Here is a 6,505-nt window from a genome sequence, read left to right as displayed (position 1 = left end):
CATGAATTTGACACTTTCCTTGCTGCTGCTATATTTTGCTAATATTTTCAAGTTGCTAAAGTCCATGTAGAATAGATTAAAGGGATAGAAAGAGCACTTTCTTGAGATAGAATTGTGGATCTTAGCATTATCAAATCTAGAGGAATGTAATCTGAAGAGGATGTGATATAAGTCTACTCAATAGTGTTAACAAGACATATACTTGAAAATAATTACAAAATACAAGCATCAGTGGAAGGTGCTTAACAAACTATGTTTCAGATGTATAAAATAAAGAAAGATTTTTTCTTAGGATTTAGGGGATTTTTAAAAGAATTTTTATTTGTACATTGTAATTATATATAGAGAGATTTATTAGTCATAATCTAACATGAAAATTACAGGATTTGATGAGTGTCATTTGCCAGTATCTTCTCTTTCTCTCCTCTCCTGCCTTCCTTGATCTACTTGTTCTACTCATTTCATATCCCTTCAACTATTATAATTATGGCAATTATTAGTATTATTTTAATTAATGGATTATTATAATATAACTTGTATATATAATATACATAATCATACAAATATGATTATATATATTTAAAAATAAAACATTTTTAAAATGCTGAACCATTGCTTGGAACATAGTAAGCATTCATTAATTCTATATTAATATGTAAAATTGAGATACATGTACATCGTGTACATATGATTCATTGTGGTATATTTGTACATGGACATAGCATAATTTGGTAGAGTCTGTTTCCCCACACTTCCCCATGTCTTCTGTTTTCTCCCTCACTCTTGGTCCCCTTGCTCCACTCTGTGTGACTCCCTTCTATTTTTATGAGATTCTTTTGTAAGGCGAATAACAGGTAAAGCCATTATTCATATTGAGTGCCTAGTTTCCTAACACTATTTTTTTCTGCTATTTGCAGAGTCTAATGGATAATTGGAGTTTGTTATTTAAAGATATGAGAATTAAAAATATAACTGTGATCAAAAAGATTATATCCATGGGAAAAAGTCTCCTAACTTGGGGATATTTTGAATATTTCTGTAAATTTCTCCTCTTGTCATAGTAAACAATCATTTCTCTTAAAAATAGTTTTTCTAAGATTGGATTGACTGACTCTGAAATAGCCACATCTTTTTACCTGAAATTTTTACATAGATTTTGCTCTTTACTTTCATATGTCCAGTTGCTTCTTTTTAAAAATATAGTCAAAGCTTAATAATATGACATTGTTGTACACATTTTGGTGTTTTAGACTCCTTCTCAGGGTTAGAATTTCTTACAGCTATGAAGATTCCCTTTGTGGTGACTGAGTTTGTCCTGCTAAGAGTCCCAAACCAGAGGGTCTGGAGACCATGCTCTTCATCTTGTTTTTGTCCTTTTACGTCTTCAGCTTCATGGGGAACCTGCTAATGTTGCTGGCAATTATCTCCTCCACTTGGCTTCATACCCCCATGTACTTCTTCCTGTGCAAGCTATCTATTTTTGACATATTTTTCCCCTCTGTGAGTTCTCCCAAGATGCTGTTCTATCTGTCAGGGAACAGCAGAGCCATCTCATATGTGGACTGTGGGTCCCAGCTCTTCTACCATTTTCTGGGCTGCACTGAGGATTTTCTGTACACAGTGATGGCCTCTGAGTGCTTTGTTGCCATATGTTTCCCTCTATGCTACACCATAATCATGAGCCACAGAGTGTGCGCCATCTTGGCTCCAGGGGCCTCATTTTGGGGCTGCATTCAGGCCACCTTTCTGACCACTCTCACCTTCCAGCTGCCCTACTGTGGTCCCAATGAGGTGGACTACTACTTCTGTGACATCCCAGTGATGCTGAAGCTGGCTTGTGCAGACACTTCAACCCTGGAGATGGTGAGGTTCATCAGTGTTGGCCTCATGCCCCTCAGCTGCTTCCTCCTCATCCTCACCTCCTACAGCTGCATTGTCCACTCCATTCTTCAAATTCGATCTACGGAAGGCCGCCGCCGTGCCTTCTCCACCTGCAGTGCCCACCTCACGGCCATCCTCCTCTCCTTCATGCCAGTGGTCCTCATCTACCTGCAGCCCACTCCCAACCCCTGGCTTAATGCAACTGTTCAGGTCCTGAACAACTTGGTCATCCCCATGCTGAACCCCTTGATTTATAGTCTCAAAAATAAGGATGAGGAAGGTCCTCCACCTTCTGGGCTTCCTTCCTGAATAATTGTAGAGAGAGATCAGTAGCTAACACTTCAGCCACACATCATAGCTGATGAAATACTTTTATTTGGATTGCATAAGGTATTATTATTATCTTCATTTTATGACTGGGGGACTGAGATGCTCTGAGTTAAAGTGACTTGTCTCAGGATGTGTGAAGAACAAATAGCAAAATGAAGACTCCAGGGTTGGTCTTCTGACACTGGGAACCATGTTTTTTTGTGGACATTACAGGGCTCATAAAGAGAAAGAGAACATTTCCCAGAAGGCAGAAAAAAAAATGGACCTTCTGCTTCTCAGTCTTAATTGTCTTCATCCTTTTTCATTCCTAAACCTCATATTCTTCTCACACTGATATTCTTTCATGTTAGCTACAGTGTTTGTCTCCCCAAACCATTAGACAAGCCATCATTTTATTGGCTAAAGCGTTGTTAGGGAAATGAGAGAGATATATCCTCATGGCTTCCAATAGCATCCTATTACTTCAGAACTACAAAGAATGTGTATAAAGAAAATGCTTCTTGCTAGGACCTTGGGCAGGTTTCTCAGTGAAGCAGAAATACCAGTATTCTATACCACTTACAAACCATGACTTTTGGGCTTAGACCTGGATATAGGCATTGGTGGTAGACATCAGCTTGTAAATGGGAAGAGAGAAGAGATAAAGGGATCCATGGAGAGGGGATTAGGCTGTGATTCCATGTGAGAAAATCTGGACTTGTCTTTGCCTTGTTCAGTATAATCAGTGGTCAATGCTGAGTATTGCTGGGTTCCAGCTATTGTTTTGCTGTGTTTTGGGCTTCTTTGTTTTACTAAAAGGGTTTTGCTCTGATTTATCTTCCTCTATTTATTGATTTTTTTTTTTGGTTCAACTAGGCTATGAATGAGAAATATTTCATTTCAATCAGGCCAGGTATAATTTTCATGATCGAATTTTAAAAGTATACTATCATGCTTGGGAAACGCTACTGCTGTAAAGTTTGTTGTGGAATGAATTTGATCAAATTATGTCATTTCATTATATATGAATATATCACAGTGAAACCCCCTATTGTGTATAATTAATATGCAACCATAAAAATGTTTTTTTTAAAAACCAGATGTGTCTGCAAATTAAATGGAAATTATTTGAAAAAAAAATATAGAGAAGAAAAGATCCTGGTAAGAAGGTGATAGAAAAGGAGTGGGTAGAGACAGAAGAAAGGCTTTTCTTTTGTCTTCTCTTCTCATAATTAGAAAGCAGCCAAGGAACCTGCCAGGCCCAACCAGCAGTATGTGTCTGCCTGTAACCACCAGGGTGAACTGGCACATGGTCCAGGAAAGTAGGCAAACTTTTGCCTGATATTACTGTGAACCTCCTAAAATCCTTCTATTGCAGCAGTTTACCTTTTCCTTTTCAGTAAATAAAAGCCTAAAAGGGAAGTGGAAATACATCTCAGGTTATTTGAATTTTACTGCATCACAAACCCTTCTCATTTCTCTTAGGATCCACTCTAATGATTCCCTTCCTCAGTTTCCTGGCTACATATGGTCATTCAAAACAGAACAGTCTATAAGAATAAAATATGGGCTCCTGCTTCTTTTCCAATTCCTGTTTCCAAGTAGAGAAAGATCATTTTAATTCCAATTATTCTAGACCCTTTTACTCTCAGAAGGTAAGAGGACTTTCATGAACTTGAGTCTCCTTATAATATAACAGTGATTACATAGATCTACCTGAAAATGATTATTCATTCTTTCTGCAACAAATCTGAAGGCAGAAAATTATCTTTTTTAATAATTCAACTCATACAGCTTCCAGGTATGTTTAATGGTAAACATATAAAGATAAAACATATCTTTATGGCTATAGATCCTCCCTTTGAGGTTTCATACAATAGATGTTTGTTTTTACTGTCATATAGATAATAGGTGTAAATTATTTTAATCTAAATATTAAATTTTTCTGAATAATTGCAATCTATATACCACCATCATAAAATATAGCCTTCCAGAATTAACACAACTCACCAGATACAGTTTCTCTTGGGTATCTACCACTTCCCTCATTTTGAATACTCTCTTTCTTATAAAGAAATTACTGGTATTTATAGGTGTTTCTTCTCTGGATACAGGGACTTTGATATGGGGAACTGTCAGGTCATTGCTTCTCCAGTTTGAATGTTGTGCAGAGCTCACTCATTTCTACTTATATGTCTACACTCAGGTTCCCTTAAAAAGCCTTCTTTGATCCCACTCTGGGCTAGCACCGTAATGACCATGTTCCTATAGGACCCCACAGTCATGTTCAGCACAGGAAATTAGTGTTGGCCTCCTGTCCCCTTCAAGATGGTATCATTCTGAAGATGAGGAATTCTATAGCATTTGTGTCCTTATGCTGAATGCCCACAACAAACATTTGACTTATCCTTGTCAAATTTGTTTTAAGATTAGTTCACATTCACAGCCCAATACTATCAACTTGAATCATTACAATTGTATAATTTTCCACAACTATTTTCTACTTGGGAATTCTCTTCAACCATACTGATTTCAGTCCTCCTTAGTTATATTCATTTTTTCACTTTTGTTCTAGTGGATTTTTATCTCTAATAAAAGTCATAGAAGAAAATGTTTGGATTGAAGACATGCCTGCCTTATGTCTGTAACTTCTTCTCTTCTTTTTTTCTTTTCTTTGTTTCTTTTACTTTTATTATTTCTTATTAATTGTGCTGCTCTAAACATTGGTATACATCAAACTCTATAGTATATTGACCTTAATTTTTTTGGATAAATACCAGAGAGTGCTATAGTTGGATCATATGATGTTGATATTTCTAGCCTTTTGAGGAACCTCCATGCTGATTTCCATACTGATTCTACTAATTCATATTTCTACCAACCGTGTAGAAAAGTTCTTTTTCACTCATTCTTATTATGTTCAACTTACTATTGTTTTTTCTGTGTTAGCCTCTGGTTTGGGGATCTTATCTAAAGCCCTTACCATCAAATCCAAGGTCATAAGGATTTAGTTTTGTGTTTCTTTTCCTAATATTCTTAGAGTAATAGATCTTACATTTAGTTCTATGGCACATTTCTAATTGCTTTTTGTGAACTGTATGAAAAAGCAATCCAGATTAATTGCTTTACATGTCCCAATTTAATGGACCTTGTATAATTTGTTGAAAAAAAAGTTTTTCCTCATGGAATTGTCAATAAAATCTTACAATAAATTAATTCTTCATAGGTATGAGTTTATTTTTGTATTTCCAATTCTATTTTATTGAACTGTGCATCTGAACTTATGGAAATACCATACTATGTTGATTATAGTTACATTGTAGTAACTTCTCAAGTAGGAAATATGAGAACTCCAAGTTTATTCTCCTTTCATCAGTTTGCTTTGATATTTTATGACCCTTGAATTATTGTAGGAATTTTACAGTTTGTAATTAACTGCTACAACATAGCCAGGATTTTAATAGAGATTACACTAAGTTTATGCATCAATTTGGGAAGTACTGCCATTTTGACAAAATTGAGTATTGTTGATTCAGGAATATGGTATGTATTTTCATTTAAGTAGGGCTTTTATTCCTTATAACAATGTTTTGTAATTTTAGGCAAATTGCCTTGCATTTATTTTATTTAACTTATCACAAAATATTTTATTCTTTTTCAAGTCATTTCAAATGCAATTTTTTGATTGTTCATTGACACTGTAGAGAAATAAAATTCAGTTTTTCTATTGATCTTGAATTCTCCATATTCATGAACTTTAAAATTCATCCTCATAATTGTTTCCTAATGAGTCCTTAGTATTTTCCATAGACAAGCTTGTGCCATTTAAAAATAAAGATGGTTTTACATCTTGCTTTCAAATCCGTTTGCCTTTTAATTTTGTTTTCTTGCCTGATTGCACTAGCTGGATCTTGTTGTATTCTGTTGAACAAAAGTGCTGGGTGTGGACATCTTGACATGTTCATTACATTCGGGAAAAGTATTTCAAACTCCTTTCCTTTTGTGATATTGGCTGTATGATTTTTGTGTTGTTGTTATTTTAACATCAGCAAAATATTTGCTCTACAGAGCATTTGAAATTATTAGAAATAAGGCATGAAAAGTTCTCAAAACAGTCAATCATAGTTATCAGAACAGTTCTTTGGATTATCAGGAACTAGTTACTAATAACCACTCTTTTGCCAAATAATACAGATTAGGAAAATGCTGCTATTTATTGACATGTCCCATATTTGGGGGATCTCAAGGTTTTGGGCTGCAAACACAGATGAACAGTGGCCAAAGAAGTAGAAATATGGCTGAAAAAGCTTGAATT

At 35.2% G+C, this 6,505-nt stretch overlaps 1 pseudogene across 1 annotated transcript; it reads left to right on the top strand.

The window, feature by feature from the left end:
- The first annotated feature begins 1,282 nt into the window (after window positions 1-1,282).
- Window positions 1,283-2,190, top strand: LOC308642286 (olfactory receptor 10D1B-like; annotated as a pseudogene). The gene has a single exon. The product of its transcript is annotated as an olfactory receptor 10D1B-like (transcript).
- Window positions 2,191-6,505: the final 4,315 nt, after the last annotated feature.

Source organism: Spermophilus citellus (genome assembly GCF_964194105.1).
Source record: "Spermophilus citellus genome assembly, chromosome: 2".
Classification (NCBI taxonomy): domain Eukaryota; kingdom Metazoa; phylum Chordata; class Mammalia; order Rodentia; family Sciuridae; genus Spermophilus; species Spermophilus citellus.
This window is presented reverse-complemented; position numbering and strand designations above follow the sequence as displayed.